Source organism: Biomphalaria glabrata, chromosome 14 (genome assembly GCF_947242115.1).
Source record: "Biomphalaria glabrata chromosome 14, xgBioGlab47.1, whole genome shotgun sequence".
NCBI lineage: Eukaryota > Metazoa > Mollusca > Gastropoda > Planorbidae > Biomphalaria > Biomphalaria glabrata.
In genome coordinates, this window is record NC_074724.1 from 27,709,036 (window position 1) to 27,727,664 (window position 18,629).

Genomic DNA, 18,629 nt, shown 5'->3' on the forward strand with positions numbered 1-18,629 from the left:
GTAAGAAAATATGTAATAGATCTAGGCTATCAATTAAAAAAAAAAGCATTTATTAGTGCTACTGCTGCTAGTGAAGTTTTTATGAACATATAAGATTGTATAGTTATGTATTGTTTCTATACTCTCGGTTAAGACTCAGACGAAGACCCATCAAGGGGACTAATTTAGCTTATACCACTATTTCAATGTAGTACATATTTCTTTCCCTTGTTTGAGATACCAAACTAAATAATTAATTATCAGTAGCAAATTAACAATTTGAGTTATTTTTTTGTTAACATTGATTCTGGTGTTGTCAGGTAAAGAAATTGTGCAAAAGTTCGACTTGATGCCAGATGTGGTGTCAAAGAAATAACGTGAACAAACGTTTTACCAGACGGACAGAAAGCGAGAGTTGATATAAGCTTGGTACACATTATAATCTCAACTCTACTTCACGAGTTGTTTTTCCTCCTTTCAATGTTTGTATCCCACAGAAAAGAAAATAATTCAAGAAATATTGGTTTGGATTCATTTTTGTTTATCTCGTAGGAAATCTCCTCAAATCTAGTTATTCGTTTTTTTTTCTCTGATTCGACAAGAAACTTGACCGGAAACTTGACCAGACTCCAAACAGAATCAGTCGACGAGATAAAACATGGATAGATTTTTTTAAAATGACACCACTGAGATGTAGATGCCTTTCTGACATCTTTAGAATAATAACTTTTTGTAATATATACACAATACTAGAAATGAAGGTGAAATTATTTGGGCACATTATAAAGATTAAAGGGGACCGAAGGAAGAGAAACAGAGAGAAAAGAGGACCATGAGAGACAGAGAGAAAAGAGGACCATGAGAGACAGAGAGAAAAGAGGACCATGAGAGACAGAGAGAAAAGAAGACCATGAGAGACAGAGAGAAAAGAGGACCATGAGAGACAGAGAGAAAAGAGGACCATGAGAGACAGAGAGAAAAGAGGACCATGAGAGACAGAGAGAAAAGAGGACCATGAGAAATAGAGAGAAAAGAGGACCACGAGAGACAGAGAGAAAAGAGGACCATGAGAGACAGAGAGAAAGAGGACCATGAGAAATAGAGAGAAAAGAGGACCATGAGAGACAGAGAGAAAAGAGGACCATGAGAGACAGAGAGAAAAGAGGACCATGAGAAATAGAGAGAAAAGAGGACCATGAGAAACAGAGAGAAAAGAGGACCATGAGAAACAGAGAGAAAAGAGGACCATGAGAGACAGAGAGAAAAGAGGACCATGAGAAAAAGAGAGAAAAAGAGAAGGAAATAATTAAAGAAAGAGAATAATAGTTATTCATTAGATAAATAGATAGATAGATAAATAGAGAGAGAGAGATAGAGAGAGAGATAGAGAGATAGATAGATAGATTTTGCTATTAAAATGAAAAAAAAGCTTTATCGAGTTTTGCAGGTTTTGTTCGGGCCATACCAATAATCTCAGAAGTTGTTTTTTTAAATGCCTTAAAATAAGGTTTAAATATAACTTTTCAAAATTTGACTCCTGTTAAGATATTTTTTGTTTGACTTAGGCAGGATCGTATCTCTTTGGACCCAAGTCTAACGACAAGGGTCCTCTTCTCTACTACATTGAATTATTAAACAATTCCGAGACGATTCCCTATCATATTTTTATTTCTGAATATCTTCACATTGGACAAAACATTCTTTGGGTTCGCCCTTTTATTTTTTTTTTTATTTTTTTTTACATTTCACTGTCCATAAGACAGAAAGAAAGAAACATTAAATAACAAAGTCAAGAAAGCGAAAGTGAAGGATGCAAAGCTGGTTCCTAGTGAACTAATGGGGGTGAAGAGAAAACTAGAAATCATACAATTTTCTGTCCAATCAATCGAGTGATGAATTGGTCGCGTGACTTAGGGAGGCTGATTTTAATGAATGCTGTCAAACTAGTCAATTTAAACATTTCTTTGTACGATACAAGGCTCTAAAATAAACCTTAGCTGTACAGAACGCAGTACAAAAGTCAGTATGCGCCGACTAAATGTGAACTCATGTTTAAGTTTAAATACTTTTTAAAGCATTCTATCTGTTTCTATGATGGTATATATTCTTTATTGCTAAATTTGTTCCTATATGTTTTTTGTTGTTGTTGTTGCTTTGGTCATTGCGTTTTTGTTTTTATTTTGCTTTTTTTTTAAATTTTGATGCTTGTTGAAGGGAAATGGTGATGTTGTTCCTTTCAGACCCTTTCAATGTAATAATTGAAGTGTCCCAAATGTATGCTAGTCTACATCGATAACTTCTGACACAATGTGCATTTCCTGGACAGATCGTATAAGGGCTCAAACGCCCGAGCAATGTACACTAGTGATTTATCTGAGCGTATCCATTGTCAGGGCAGCATTAGAAGCTATTGAGAGATACAGAAGGTTGGAGGACGACCATCCGAATAAACTACTAACACAGAGAAATAAGAAAAACAAGCAAAAAAAGCAAAGGACTCTGATTCAACTCACTGACGAACTAGCCCTAAAACACCATCTACCCAATAACTGAGAAAAAATTACCAAATTCTCAAACATAACTCTGGACTTAACTACAAACAACCAACCATTAAAACACATTTAATAAATAACACTCTAACAAAAGAATCAAATCCACTGGAGCTCAAAGTAGGCACGCTCGAAACAATTAAGAAGCTATCAAAATACAGCTATCCATATATATACCGACTGATCATCCTCCAAAGCCACCATCAATGCTGGTCTTGGTGCCTTCCTGGTCTTCCCAAAAAATAAACACTTTGAAATAAGTGCACCCTGTGGCGACTACTGCTCAAACTTCCAAGCCGAAATTGAGGCCATTACCATAGCACTCCAGACAGTGGAAAACAAAGTATATTATATCAGATATTGTCTTTACAGACTCCCAATCCACTCTTCAAGCACTTAACAGCAGCACCTCAAAAAGCCCAAGAGAGTTGACAACACTTATAGTGATAATATACCAGATAATGACAAAATTAAACATCAACATCACATTACAGTGGATCCCTGGACACATTGGCGTCATGGGAAATGAAAGGGCAGATAAGCTTTCAAAGGCAGGATCATCTATGAAACAACCAGATAAACCTGTTAACTACCTCACCCTAAGGTCAATGTTAATCAACAACCACAAAGAGGAGTGGCTCAACTAATGGGCAAAGATAACACAGGCAGAGCCATGTACAAAGAAATGAACATGCCTAACAAACTGGACAGTATTAACATCCTCCCCCGCAAAGAACAATCTACAATCTTGCAAATAAGGACAGGACACACGCCTCTGTTAAATTACCTTCTCAATAAAATAAATCCCACACAACTCCCCCTTTGTAGACATTACTCTCATCCTTATGAAACCGTAAACCATTTCCTTTTGAATGCCCCTTCCTTATCCACCTTAGGCAGACCCTACTACCACTACAGCCCAACATAACCAACACCCTGTACGGCAGTGCTGAACAACTGAAGAAAACAGCACACTATTTTTCCTTGGCACAATCTGCAAAAGAGCATCAAAAAGTTGGCTAGAAGAAGAAGAAGAATCCATTGTCTTTCAAGCAACTACGATAAATAAATACATACGTTTTCTCTAGAGATCTATGTCATTAGAATATTGCAGTGTTTTGTAACCTTTTGCCTTGAAATTTTCCCGCCATGACATTTGACCTCTTTCAAATTTGTCTAAATGTAATCTTTTAAATTACAGACGTTCCATCTGGCTGCATGGTCGTGTGGTATACGCGCTGGACTGTCGTTAAGACTTCTCGATGGTCCCGGGTTCATCCCCCGTTGTCCTGCGGAAGTATTTCATCTTCAACTATGCAGGAAAATCCGAAACATGTCAAACATTTTACAAAACAAACAAACATGTTAAGTGAAGGTAATGACATCCTTAGCACAACTATCAGTAAATCTAGTGGCGCAAGTTAATTAAAGACTTTGTTAAGTCACTGGTTTTATGTAGCACATCTCTCAGTAAATCTAGTGGCGCAAGTTAATTAGAGACTTTGCTAAGTCACTGGTTTTATGTAGCACAACTATCAGTAAATCTAGTGGCGCAAGTTAATTAGAGACTTTGCTAAGTCACTGGTTTTATGTAGCACAACTATCAGTAAATCTAGTGGCGCAAGTTAATTAAAGACTTTGTTAAGTCACTGGTTTTCCTGGCTGATTCAGAGGTTTAAACCTAAAATGCTCTTTGTTATAAAGCTGTGAGCATGCGCTTTGAAGCAATAATGCGCTCTGGCCTGTCCTTCGATGGTCCAGGGTTTGAACTGCCCGCCACCATTCCCCGTCGCCCTACTGAAGGTTTCGCCCATGATATGATTATCTTGATATCTTAAAGGATCTCCGAAAGGTAAAATACACATATATTTCAGGGCCTTTTATTATTGTCTCACTTTCAATGGAAACTTTCGGCTGTAAATTATATTTATTTAATTGTACATGAAATGTGACAGGGGAAATAATGCAGAGATGAAAGGAACTTTAATTTTCTTGGCAGACGATTTTTAAAGTAAACTGTTGTGGCGTGTTGTTATTTTTTTTCCCCCGGAAGTAAACACGTTTATGTGACGTCATCTCTGTTTTAGCCCACAGCGACAATCGTTTTGCATTTTTTTTCTAAAAGTCGTTTGCACTTGACAGAATTATAGCCGGGAGCATACATCGAAAACAAAAAGCCATTTGAATGTGCCCTCTCTCTCTCTCTCTCTCTCTCTCATACATTTATATTTTTATTTTACTTTCTCTCTCTTTCTCTTTCCGTTACGTTTTGTCTTTTCTTCTTTTTCTCTTTTTGTTTTCGTACCTTTATTATTTCTATCTTTTCTAACTCTTTCTCTCTCAATATCTCTTTTCTGACGGTCTCTTTTACAATCAAAAAGCAAAAGAGAAGATTTAAACATTGTTTTTTTTATTTTTGCGTGACCTCAATGTCAAATTTTAAGGTAAAATTTAAAAAAATATATATTTATAGTTCAGAATTTTTAAAAACCTAATCTTAATATTGTGGTTAGCATGATAGGGCGTCAACTAACTGAATCTAAGGCATGGGTTTCAGTTCTTATTACTCAAAGTACTTCCTATGTGATGGGGTAACAGAGACTGGTACTTTAAACAGGCACCACAAGCACCTACATATAAAAGTGTAGTTCACCTGTTCTTCTATTTCGTTTGCATCATTGTTTAATGTTTCGCTTTCACGAGTCATCTTTCAAGGTACAGGGGGGTGGGTTAGGAGAGCACGAAGAAAAGGGTCCTAGTGGCCAGGTGGTAAAGCGCTTGGCTTCAGAACTAGGCACCCGGGTTCGAATCCTGGCGAAGACTGTGATTTTTTAATTTCGGGATTTTTAGTCTACCCAACTCTAACGGGTACTTGACCGTTTACAGATGACCTTTATATCATCTGACCTATAAATCGCAAAGGTCTGAAAGGGGAATTTGACCTTTTTTTTTTACTTAAAGAAAAACTTGCTGGACAACGTGAAAGAATGGGTAGACCTCTCTCTTAAAGTTCTGCTGACCGATCAGATTAGGGGGGGGGAAACCTTCCCAGCACCCATACGATGAAAGTCAAGGGACAGATGAGAGGATGATAAAATACAATTGTATTGTGTGTGAAACACTCACAGGGCCGGATTTAAGTATCTGGAGGCGCCGGGGCTAGATTTTTTGGAGGCCCTTACACTCTTTCGAAAGCTTGACTAAAGATCCACCTATGACTAAAAATACTTTTATCTAAACGCTTGCTATATTTCAGAAGAACAAAAAATAGAGTAGGTCTACTTTTAGATTTAATATCATTTTCCTTTTTTAAAAAAAATATTTAATATGCATATTTTAATTTTTAAAAGTGTATGTTTGAGTTTGTTGGAGGGTTAAGCACTATTTTTGTTTTTTATTGACTCTTGTGTTGTCAGGTAAAAGAAATGTGCTCGGATCAAGGTGCACAATTATTCATTAGTGAGCACAACCCATCAATTAAAACAAGGAAACAAAGACAGGTTGTGTGGAAACACAAACTCAAAATCAGCCCCGAAGTGGTCCGCTCATGCACATAAAAATGCAGGTTACAATATTTTTAAAAAGATGATCAGAAAGTATCAACAACTACAACCCATATGCTACAACCCTATCAACAGCTTCAACCCAATCTCCGTCGATACAAAAAGAGACGTACTGTTGTAGTGTCACTTCGACTAACGACTAGATACCACAGGATACGGAGATTTATTAATGTTATAGGTATTACATTGTTAATATTCATATGCATTCGATGAGCTGATAGTTATGAAGATATAGTTCAATCCTAGGTGTCACTTACAAAGACCGCATCACGAATGAAGAGATTAGAAACAGGATTAATACAGCAATTGGATCCCACGGTGACCTGCTGACCACTGTCAAAAACGTAAAACTGAAACTCTATGGCCACATCACAAGGTCATCAGGGCTCAAAAAGACCTTTCTTCAGAGAACAGTACCAGGAAGAAGATGTAGAGGACGACAGAGAAAGCGATGGTAAGAGAACATCAAAGATTGGACAGGCCTGTCAATGAAGGAAATTCTATCAAAGGCAAAGGACAGAGAGGAATGGAGAAAGACGGTAGACAGATCTTGGGTGATGCCCCAACAGATTAAGGGATAGGTGAAGGTGAAGTTAAATGTGAACTAATGCTTAACTAATGTTATTGAATGATTATCTAACTGATACACATTTGAGATCAAAAGAAAATCCGGTGCCAAGGACAGACGCAGACAGCGAAAAGGAAATCTTAATCGAGCACCGGCGGACAATGGTTATGCTTGCCCTGGGTGTGGCAAAATATGTAGGTCATAGCTGGGGCTACGTAGCCACGGGAAATACTGCATTCCTCATTAATCTTCGGACTCGAAGACATGCCTTATTATTATTATTATCTAATTGTTTTGTAAAGGCCCAATCTCTCATTCAAATCCTCAAAAGTACAAACAAACAAACAAACAAACAAAACACAACCTTTAGTTTAGTGTGCGCGAAACTCTGTATTGTGTCTACATTGTGGTTCACGCGTATAATATGAAACACTATTTATTAATTGTAGTTTAAATTATATTCCACTTGTATGCATATTAAAAATAATTTTTCTCTTAAAAAAAAAATCTTTTTCTGTTGTTGTTGTAAATTTAGGTAGTTAGTACGACAGAAATTACTTATCTAAAACCGTTCGCATAAATGTGTTAAAAATATGAGAAAATCTCCCTTACTAAATTGTCATTTTGAAAGATCGCTGTTGAAAACTTAAATAATTAAAAGCGCTTCAAAATGTGACTTTACAGTACTAAGTGAGACGCAAAAATTGCCTTAAACTTTCCGTCTGTTTCTCCATTCACTGTCCTCTGTTTCTTTTATTATCTTCCGTCTGTATTTTTTTTCTTTCTCTCTTTATTCTCTTTCGTCTGTTTTTTTTGTGTGCCTCTTTTAAATCTTTTATTCCTTTCTCTTCTCAGCTGTTTCTCTTTTTCTCTAATCAATTATGTTTCTCTCTTGTCTGTTTTCTTTTCATCTCTCTATTATCTGTTTCTCTGTTCTTTTTCGTCTTTTTCTTTTCTTTCTCTCTCTCTCTCTTATTCTTTCGTCTACATCCTTTCTTTTCCTATGTTTTTCGGTCTCATTATTTGTTTTCAGATTCGCCCTGGCCCATCTATTTCAGTCTTTGTCTGTTTCGGCCCCTTGATCTTCGCCGCGACTAAGTCTCTAGGTCTGTCTCTAATTCTCCCATTTTCAGACGCATCTCTTATTATTATCTCTTATAAGTCTTATTCCTAGACGACACACCCACTTTTTTTTTTTAACTCCAAAGAAGAAAAGTTCATCATAAAGTTTATTATAAAAGAGGTAATCTTAGTATGCGTGTTGGGGGGTGTGTGTATGTGTGTCTACATGAATGTGTGTGTGTCTCTGTCTGAATGTGTGTGTGTGCTTGGATACGTCAGTGAGTGAGACTCTTAACGAGCAATAAATTCCGCCGTGTTTGCTCATGAGGACACGGGGATATTAAGGAGCTGATGAGGGAGAGTCAGTTAATTGAAAGGACTGGCCTCGGCTTTATGCCCAGAGAACATCAATACAGTGCTTATGATAGACAGAACTGCAGTGTTAGAGAGTGGTCCTGGGTCTATGCCAAATAGAGCCCCGTATCATTAGCAAGTGGTTCTGGGTCTATGCTGCATAGAGCCCGTATCGTTAGCAAGTGGTTCTGGGTCTATGCTGCATAGAGCCATATCATTAGTAAGTGGTTCTGGGTCTATCCCAAATAGAGCCCCGTATCATTAGCTAGTGGTTCTGGGTCTATCCTGCATAGAGCCCATATCGTTTGCAAGTGGTTCTGGGTCTATGCCACATAGAGCCCCGTATCATTAGCAAGTGGCTAATTCATCCACATATCAGCACTTGAGGTCTTGTGTCTATGCCAAAAAAAAGGCTCATTTTACCACAAGTGGTTCTATGTCAATGGCATATTTAGCCACATGTCACCAGAAGTGTTGTTGTGTCTATGCCTATTACAGACCTGCTTTACCACAAGTAGCTATGGGATTGTTACAACATTTCCACACGACCTACAAATATTGTTTATATCACCGGTCAGAGAAATGTATATTAATCTTTCTCCAGTCTTTTTAAAGAGTCGATAACTCTAAGTTTTAGTTAGTTTAAGAGACATAGAGAGCAATTACTTTGATGTCTGTCTTCTATCATTCTAAGCTATCATGTCTGTGTTGTTTTTTTGTCCACGCCTAGCAGATATGTTAATACTGTAAAGAGACGAAAGCTGAGCTGATTTTGGTCATATTGTATGACATGACTCACTGTCAAAAGTCATTCTTCAGGGTACAGCGGATGGACAACGAAGAAAGGGTCGTCCAGAGAAAAGAGGTTGAACAACATGAAAGAATGAACCATCCTCTCTTGATATTCTACTTAGTACAACTGCTGACCGAGAAAAGTGAAGGGATTTGGTTACGCCAACTGTCACAGCGCCCCCCCCCCCTACGACGAAAGTCAATGGACAGATATAATGCTAAATGAATAAATATTTCATGGAATATAAACATCATCATCATCTTTCCTTTGCGTTCCCTGTGGAACATAGGGCCTCAGTAAAAACACGCCACTCTCCACGGTCTCAAGTTTGTTTCAAATGGCTTCCCAGCTCTTTCCTGTCTTCTCAGCTTTATTTGGTACGCTGCGTCGCCACGTTCTTTTTGGTCTTCCTCTGCGTCTTGTTCCCTGGGGGTTCCACTCTAAGGTTTGTCTAGCTCTGTTCTTGGTATCTTTTCAAAGGGCATGACCAATCCATCTCCACTTTCTCTCTAAGATCTGCACCTCTATATTTCTCTGTCCACTCCCACAGTTTGATGTTTTCTATTTTCTATTTCATGGAAGATGCCTTTCTAAAATCCTTAAAGACCATTTGCACCGATTACAACACAGTTTACCCTTCTCTAATGGGTACCTGAAGTTTTTTTGGGGAAAATAAAGGCTGTTGTTTGTTGTGCTGGCCACATGACACCCTAGTTAACCGTCGGTCATGTAAACAGATGACATTTACATCATTTGCCCTAAAATCGTACGGTCTGAAAGGTACTTTAATTTTTTACTTACACCACATACATCAGAGGAGGCACGGTGGCTGAGCGGTAAAGCGCTTGGCTTCCAAACCGGGGGTCTTTAGTTCGAATCCTGGTGAAGACTGGGATTTTAAATTTCGGGATCTATGGGCGCCTCTAAGTCCAACCAGCTCTAATGGGTACATGACATTAGTTGGGGGAAAGTAAAGACGGTTGCTCGTTGTGCCGGCCACATGATACCTTCGTTAACCATAGGCCACAGAAAAAGATAGTCTTTACATCATCTGCCCTACAGACCACAAGGTCTGAAAGCGGATTTTTTTTTTACATACATCAGGTGTGGCTAGAAAAGAGAGTTAAAAAAGACCTTTATTCTTTAGGCAGGGTGTTTCCAGGTCGTAACTAAGAAGTACAGAGGAACCCAATTCATCAAGCGCTGGTTGTGTGTGTGTGTGCGAGTGTGTGTGTGTGTGTGTGTAGAAGTATGTCCTTTTTATAGATGTTGTTGATATATGTATTCGTATCCTTATTGTTCTAGTAGTATTGCTGATTTTCTTTTTGTTTGGACCAATAAAACTATCTTATCAAATCTTATCTAAAATATATTAGAGAGTCAGCGTGCGTGCGTGGTGTCCCGCATGGTTGGGGCAACGTAGAGAATTATATATACAGATGACATAAAGTCTGAGTTATATTGAGGTATTGAAAGGAGAAGATGCTCGCTATTTAAAATACATTTCTCTCTATAGTCTGTGTACTCCTTTTCTTTGCTTCCAGTTCGTTTGTTTTTTTCCACATGCATCAGAGTTTTTTGGGTTTTATTTTGCCATCGTTTCTAATAAAACTTTAGTTTTGAAAATAGCACAGCAGGAGACAGCGGCAAAACGAATAATATTGGAAGGATTGCTGCTTGACATACTGCATTCTGTCGTTTGAGAACCATGACGATGATGATTATGATGATGAGGCCGGGCTGTTTTTGTTGTATTTTTATTTCCCTCGCTCAATTGTGTGTTTAATTATTTTATCGATTTCTATTCCGCGCTAACGTTCAGAATGGGCACTATAATACAATAAATGTGAGGATAGGCGGATGCATTGGTTTGTCTCTCACACACAAAGAAAACTATTGTGTGAATAATTTAATTTCCACATTCATTTAATGTATCTGTACATGTTGAAGCTGTGCACGTGAAAGGCTTGTTGAAACAAGAAACCTGTAAAGTGTGGGTCAGTGGTTCCCAAACTTTGTTTTGTTACGTAGACCCATTGCCATGTTTTCCTGTTTTCGGTGGACTCTCTGCTTGGCTCATGGTGCATTTCTACAACCTCTTCAACTTCACGTGTTTAATGTAAAATTATTTCTAACTGTAATGAATTGAAGAGTTACAAAATAATTAAGGGCTTCATGTGTATCATGGGCGTAGCCAGGGGGGGGTTCTTGGGGTTCAAACCCCCCCCGAAATGAAATCCCCCTCCAGGGGGGGGGGAACGGAATTAAGTGACTGATTTTTGCTTTCATTTTGTTTATTTTAGGTGAGATTTTAATACTAAATCACTTACCACAGCACAGCCGAGGCAGTTTTGAGTTAAAAACCCTCTAACAGGGGGTTTTGAGTTTAAATCCCCCTACCAATGGGTTTTGAGATTTAAAAAACCCTATCAGGGGGTTTTGAGATACAAATCCCTCTACCAGGGGGCTTTGAGTTTAAAACCCCCTACAGGGGGTTTTGAATTTTAAACCCCCTACCAGAGGTTTTTGCAGTTAAATCCCCCTCTTCTATAAAACAAAACAAAAAAAATTGAAAACAAATATCCCCAAATTCCAACAGCACAGTTCAGGAAGATTTTGATTTAAACCCCCCTCCAAAATTTACGATAAACCCCATCTTCAATATAAAAAAAGCAAATTAAACACTCAAAATTCTATGAGCGTAGCCAAGGGGTTTTGAGTTTAAACCCCTCCCCTCCAGTTGGGGTTTGAAGCTAAAAAGTACCTCTTCAATATAAAAAAAAAAATCAAATTACACACTATAAAATCTATGAGCGTAGCCAAAGGGGTTTTGAGTTTAAATCCCCCTCCTCCAGATGGCTTTTTCTTTAAAGTTTAAAACCCCTCCAGATGGTTTTGAGTTTAAAATTCCCATACAGAGCGTTTAGAGTTGAAAACCTCTCTCTTCAATATTATTTTAAAGCAAACTACAGTCACCAAATTCTATGACCGTAGCTAAATGGGGTTTTGAATTAAAAACAAAACAAAAAACCTCCAGAGATTTCTTAGTTTAAAACCCCTCAACAGATGATTTGACGAAAAAACTTTCTTTTTCGATATAAAATCTAAAGCGAAATACAGGCATGTAATTCTAAGAGCGTAGTCAAGAAAGGTTACAAATTTCTACCAGTGGCTTGGGCTCCATTAATAAAGTGTGAATAATCTTCTGCCGAAATTGAAAATCATTAAATGTGTCTCAACAAAGATGGCTAAGACAGATTTTAGGAGTCAGTCATAGAGATCGGGTCTAAATCAAAGAAATCATATGCCGAACAGGGAGTCGAATCCTTAGTAAGGTTGTGACAGAGCGTGAGGTTTTGCGGGACATGTTCTCACACAAAATGAATTACGCAAAATAAGAGTTGCGGAAACAGCTTGCGGAAAATGCGCCGAGCGGCGCGAGAGGGTCTAAGTCAGTAAGAATAGCACATTAGGTTTTTAAAATAAAACTTTTTAATACCAAGATAATGCACTGTAGATACCTCAGAATATGCATTTTGTTGGCTTTCAATACCAGAAATAGTGCTCGGCGGCGGGGCAAAGCGTTGGGGGAGCACTGCGATCTCCCCCAGACCCCCTTGCTAGCAAGGGCGGGGAGTCTGCATTAAACAATAAACGTCTTCCGAAAGGGTCAGAATGTGATAAAGATTTATTATGTACACACACACACACACACACATATATATATATATATAATTTTTTTCCGCGGGGGGGGGGGGGGGTCGGGGGGGGGGGAATCCCCCCTTCCCAAAACCCTCCCCGAAAAAAAATCCTGGCTACGCCCATGATGTGTATATATTTATTAACTCTTTCTCTCCGTAATTATTTTCCTCGTTTCGATAGTATTAATCATTTTGCTCATTTGTATTTCACTATCCTGTTATGATTAAACTTCAATAACTTTTTTGTTTGTTATCAGAAAATGTTATATTTGATATCAAATTTTAGGAGAAAGCATGCTCTTTATACACAAAACAAATTAAAGTTTATAAATCCAAAAATCATTTTTAGTTTAATGGGGGTCAAATTGACGTTGGCATCGTCAATTAGGAGAGAAAGAGTTAATAAAATTCAAAGGAAAACGAAGGAGAATAACATTTAATATGTAGTACATATGTGTACAAACAACTTTTAAAACTTATTCAACAGCGCGCAAAGACAATTTGTCGAGTGTTCGAAAGAATGTCAAATCTGTATCTACTAGAGTGACATCGTCTCTACTAATCCACCAAGTTTAGATCATAGCGGCATTGCTTATACGTTGTACATAAAAAGTACATAGGTAATTGCTTGTTTGACAAGGAAGGAATGAAGCTAAATTGTAAATAATAAAACACTGTGATGTCTACATATCTTTTTAGATTCGGGCATTTTTTAAATATCAGTTGCCTCTACATAAAATAAACTTATTTAAAAAAGTTATTAAAAAAAATATAAAAAAATATTCGAATAGCAGGATTACATTTCAAAGAATGATCTATGGTATACATCAAACAAGTTTGTACGAATGGGAAATCATAAACACGTCTCGCTTAGAGATCCACTATCGTGGACCCCCCATTGGCATCTATTAGACCCCTAATTTGATTTTTCCAATTACATAGACCCCCCCTTGAAGTTGTCGTTGACCTCTGAGAATCTATATAGGCCACTTTGAGAAAAACTGGTGTAGATCTAAAGAAAGAAGACGTTTTGAAGTGAACTGTAGCTGTAGATGAAAGTTTGTATCATGTTGTAAGTTTTGGACATACAGATTATGTCAGTCTCTCTGTCATTTTTATCTTATTGCCTATCAATCTCTCTCTCTCTCTCTGCTCTCTCTTTCTGCTCTCTCTCTCTCTCTCTCTCTGCTCGCTCACTCTCTTTCTTTCTGCTCTCTCTCTCTCTCTCTCTTTCTTTCTGCTCTCTCTCTGTTCTCTCTTTCTGCTCTCTCTCTCTCTGCTCGCTCACTCTCTTTCTTTCTGCTCTCTCTCTCTCTCTCTCTTTCTTTCTTCTCTCATTACGAGACACCTCTAGCTACATGGAGGCAGGGTGGCTAAGATGTAAAGCTCTTGGCTAACGAACCGAGCGGTCCCAGGTTCGAATCTCTGTAAAAACTTATTTTGGCATCTTTAGGGCGCCTCCGAGTCCACCCAGGTCCAATATTATTATGGAAAAGTAAAGGCGGTTTGTTGTTGTGCTGGTCACAGAGAAACAGATGACCTATTACCTAAAGATCAACTATCCAGATGCATAAAAAACCAAACCCGTTAGAGTTACGCGGAATCATGGATTTCTTTAAATTTAAAAAAACGCAGTCTTGATCAGGACTAGAACATGGCTACCACAGTAACAAGTAGAATGAAAGAAATACAACAACGCCTAGTGACGCGGTTGAGGTAGTAACCTTTTAGATAACTATTTGAAATGTTTGATTTAACTTACTGTTGGAGGCTGACGCTAAAGTGGAAAAGAAGAATTTAAGCTTTTGAAATTCAATGCTGAATATCAGATACCAGGGAAAGAAAAATGGCTGACAAAAAGGGAAGAACTCTTCCGTACTGTGAGGAAACGAAAGCTGAGCTAGTTCGGTTATACTGTAAGACATGACTCACTATCAAAAGTCATTCTTCAAGGTGGATGGAGCATGAAGAAAGGGTTGACCAAAGAAAAGTTGGCTTGGCATCGGGAATGAATGGACAGGTCTCTCTCTTGCTATCCTGCTTATAACAGCTGCTGAACGTGAAAAGTGTAGAGATTTGAATACACGAACGCAAGTCCAAGGACAGGAGATGATGATGATGAAAGCAAAATTAGCAAAGTATCAAGTAGAGTATCAGGCAGAGTATCAATTAGATTTTCCGGCAGTGTATCACTCATTGTATCAGGCTGTTTATCAGGCAGTGTATCAACGAGTGTATTAATTAGTGTATCAGAGATAGTATCAATTAGTGTATCAAGGAGTGTATCTGGCAGAGTATCAAATGTATCAGGCAATGTAGAAGTTAGTGTATCAAGGAGTGTATCAAGGAGTGTATCAATAAGTGTATCAGGCAGAGTATCAAGGAGTGTATCAGGCAGAGTATCCATTGTATCAGGCAGTGTATCAATCAATTTATCAACGAGTGTATCAATAAGTGTATCAGAGAAAGTATCAATTAGTGTATCAAGGGATGTATCTGGCAGAGTATCAATTGTTTCAGGCAATGTAGAAATTAGTGTATCAAGGGGTGTATCAATAAGTATATCAGGCAGTGTATCGATTAGTGTATCAAGGAGTGTATCAATTAGTGTATCAAGTGTATCTTATATTATCTTATATGATACAGACGTTTCTTCAAAAAAGAAGATGATTACGTCCTACGTGTCATGCATTTAGTCATGCATATTAACCAATGACCTAAATTCTGCCAAGCCACTGGTTTTCCTGGCCAGCTCAGGCAACCCATTTCATGCTCTAATAGCACTAGGGAAGAAGAAGTATTTGTACAAATTTGTCCTAGCATATGGAACGAGGAATGTGCCTTTATCTTTGTGTCGTTCAGAGTATTTTATTAAATTTTGTTTTTGTATTTGAAGATTATGGTTCAGTGTTTTATGTATAATTGCTACTTTACTTTTAAATCTTCTATCCTGAAGGCTTTCTAAATTTAGTGATTTTTACTAAAGGTGTCACTCTAGTCAAATGTGAATATTCGTTTGTTATGAATCTCACTGCTCTATTTTGTGTCTGTTCCAGTTTCTTAATATTTTCTTGAGTTGAGGGGTCCAAAACAGAGAATGCATATTTCATTATTGTATCAGGCATTATATCAATTAGTGTATCAGGCAATGTATCAATTAGTATATCAAGGAGTGTATCTATCAGTATATCAGGCATTGTACAAAGTAGTGTATCATGCAATGTATCAATTAGTGTATCAGGCAGTGTATCAAATCAATTAGAATATCATATATTGAAAATAGCTAAAATCTAATGACTAAAATTCATCATTGAAAGTACGCTTTGCTTTAAGACTGTATTGCTTAGACTATCATTCTCGCTACCATCTAGTCTCGGATTGGACTTAAATACGATTTAATATTTCCATCTTTCAATCGATATTAGGTGGGTCTTACATTTCATGTCTCAGTAATTAAAACCAATTTTTGCTTTTAATTAGTATTTCTGGTGCCAATCCATAAATAATCTTTGACTTGGAGCCGTGTTTCAGGGACGGCAACTTTCTTAGGATTTTTAACAGCTTAATCTGTTTTCAAACAGAGTAATCGTTCTTGACTTCCTGCGTGCTAAGCGTCTCTAAGTGTAGCATGCAACGCTCGTATCTTGAGAGCCGGTAATGGAAGCAAATTGAAAATGGGGCAAACTTCCATACATGAATAATTGAAGGCTGTGTAGCGGCCAAGTTATTCAATAGAGCAGCAGACATTTCTTTTACAGTAGGGGTCGGAGTGGGAAGCAGGTGAGATTTTGTACTAAAATTAAGGTTTAATTAGTATATTGTGCTTCGAAGTGGCGTTGCTATCAGTGTCATCATTCGGGACGGGAGGCGCCCCCCCCCCCGAGCGACATCACTAGGTCTTTTACATCATTTACAAAAAAAAAAAAAATCATAACGTTAAAAAACAATTTTAAAAAGTTAATGATTTAACCATAATTAAAGATGACTATCTATTTAATAAATGGAAAACCTCACATTGTGTTATCCATCTATTATTATATTTAAACTAAATTTGTTTGCATCTAAAATTAATGTTTTAAATCGGTATAGACTTTTAAACATTTGTTTCTTTCTGCTGCTTCATTAATGTTTTACAGACTCTTGACGTTCGGTCCGACATGAAGTATATTACGTCTTAGTCTAAACGTCCATCAGGACGTCAGGGGATGGCAGCCGGCAGGGTACAAACTCGGGATTGTTCGATGTGCATACCACAAGACCAGGCAGCCATCCAATTTCTAATAGGACCAAAAAAAAACAGCATAAAGGACCACACACGACAATATAAGGGACAACACAAGACAAAATGAAGGACCACACAAGAAAACAAAGAGGGACCACACAAGACAATATGAAGGATCACACAAGACAACATAAAAGATCACACAAGATCACACAAGATCACACAAGACAACATAAAGGACCACACAAGACAACTTAAAGGACCACAAAAGACAGCAAAAATGACCACAAAAGTCAACATAAAGGACCACAATAGACAACATAAAGGACCACAAAAGACAGCATAAAGGACCACAAAAGACAACATAAAGGACCACACAAGCAGTGACGTAGCTAGGGTGGAGGAAGAAGGGGTCCAACAGACCCCAAACCTTAGAGGCTCCCAATATGAGTGTTCGAAATTTGTTTTTACACTATATATTACGCCATATCTCATTTCACGATATCGAATGTAAAAATCAAGAGGTCCTATGGAGGTCAAGCCCCCCCCCCCCCTACGGGGCCCCCAAATCCCTAAATACGCCACTGCACACTAAACAACACAAAGGACCACACAAGACAGACGCATAAAGGATCAGCCAAAGCCCAAACATGACTCATTTAACAGTCATTGCATAATTTTGCATTAACATTAAAATTTAAAATCTTTGATTTGAAGGCGTACTACTTTTGAATAAATATGAGTTTTTGTGATTTAACCTCATCGTTTACACGTGTAAATATACAATGTGCATATTTCTATATCTTTTGGCACGTGGATGTGAACAGACGAAAAAACAATTCAATTAATTCATAACATGTCCATGCAGTATGTCTGATTAACGTATCTATAACTAATATGTAATAAAAAATTACCTTTCAATCAAATCTTTACATCCATATCAAGAAATAGCTAGCAGACGATGTTTAGTTTCCATAGAATCAGGGGCAGACAATAAACTCGTGGAAAACATGGGAAAATAAGTTTATCTAAGAGGAAATAATCAAACAAGAAAAAAAAAAAGGGTGGGGGGCATGAATTTTATCAGCTTATCTGGCACAGTTGAAACACCTCCCGTATGCCAGAATCCTTGCTTTGGCACCATAAGCCTCTCTTTCTCCCTCTCTCTCATTTTCATCCTGCCATTTTTTTTTTCTTCCCGGGTTTTTTTTCTTTCTTTCGCCTAACGGCATTTCTGATTGGATGGACTACGTTTAGATGTGCGAGTGATCCACACTGTGATTGGACCGCATGGGGCGGTAAGGAAATGAGAGTAAAGCAGAAGTGACAATCGAGAACTGCGGACTGGATGTGATGTATACAGATGTAGGACGCGAAGAGGACACAAAGAGAAGGGGGGATTTGTGTCTATAGACTGTAAGAGACACACATAGATCTCAACGCCATAAGCATGGGCGGAAGTAGATTAAGGTCTATTCATGTTAGGGTGACCATAAGGAATGCTCCAAAGGCTCTTTTATGGTGAAACCTCACGACTTCTGAAATTATATGATTGCAAAAATTATATCCGCTTTTAGATAAAAATGGAAGAATAAAAGAGAAAAAAATCTATTTAGTATGCATATAAGTGGAATATAATTTAAAACAATAATTGATAAGTAGTTTTTCATATTATCGCGTGAACTGCAGTGCCTTACTATGGATAAGAAACATTTATCTAAAGGCATTTTTTTTTACAAATTTTTTTTTCTTGAGGCTTTGAATAAAAGATTGAACCTTTTACCCTTTACAAAACAATTAGATCAACTAGATATTCATTATAAAACATCCGTTAGGCC

General features: G+C 37.7%; 1 protein-coding gene across 3 annotated transcripts in view; it reads right to left on the reverse strand.

Annotated features, from left to right (window-relative positions):
• The window catches only part of LOC106073929 (uncharacterized), a 118,101-nt gene that overhangs the window by 63,754 nt on the left and 35,718 nt on the right, over positions 1 to 18,629 (reverse strand). The window contains exon 1 of one of the 3 annotated variants that reach the window (XM_056011037.1): positions 17,706 to 17,990. The exons of 1 other annotated variant lie outside the window; for it this stretch is intronic. The gene's annotated coding sequence lies outside the window, so the exon portion shown is untranslated. Of the gene's footprint in view, positions 1 to 17,705; positions 17,991 to 18,629 lie in introns of those variants that run through there. One more of the 3 variants, XM_056011036.1, reaches the window with a different exon arrangement.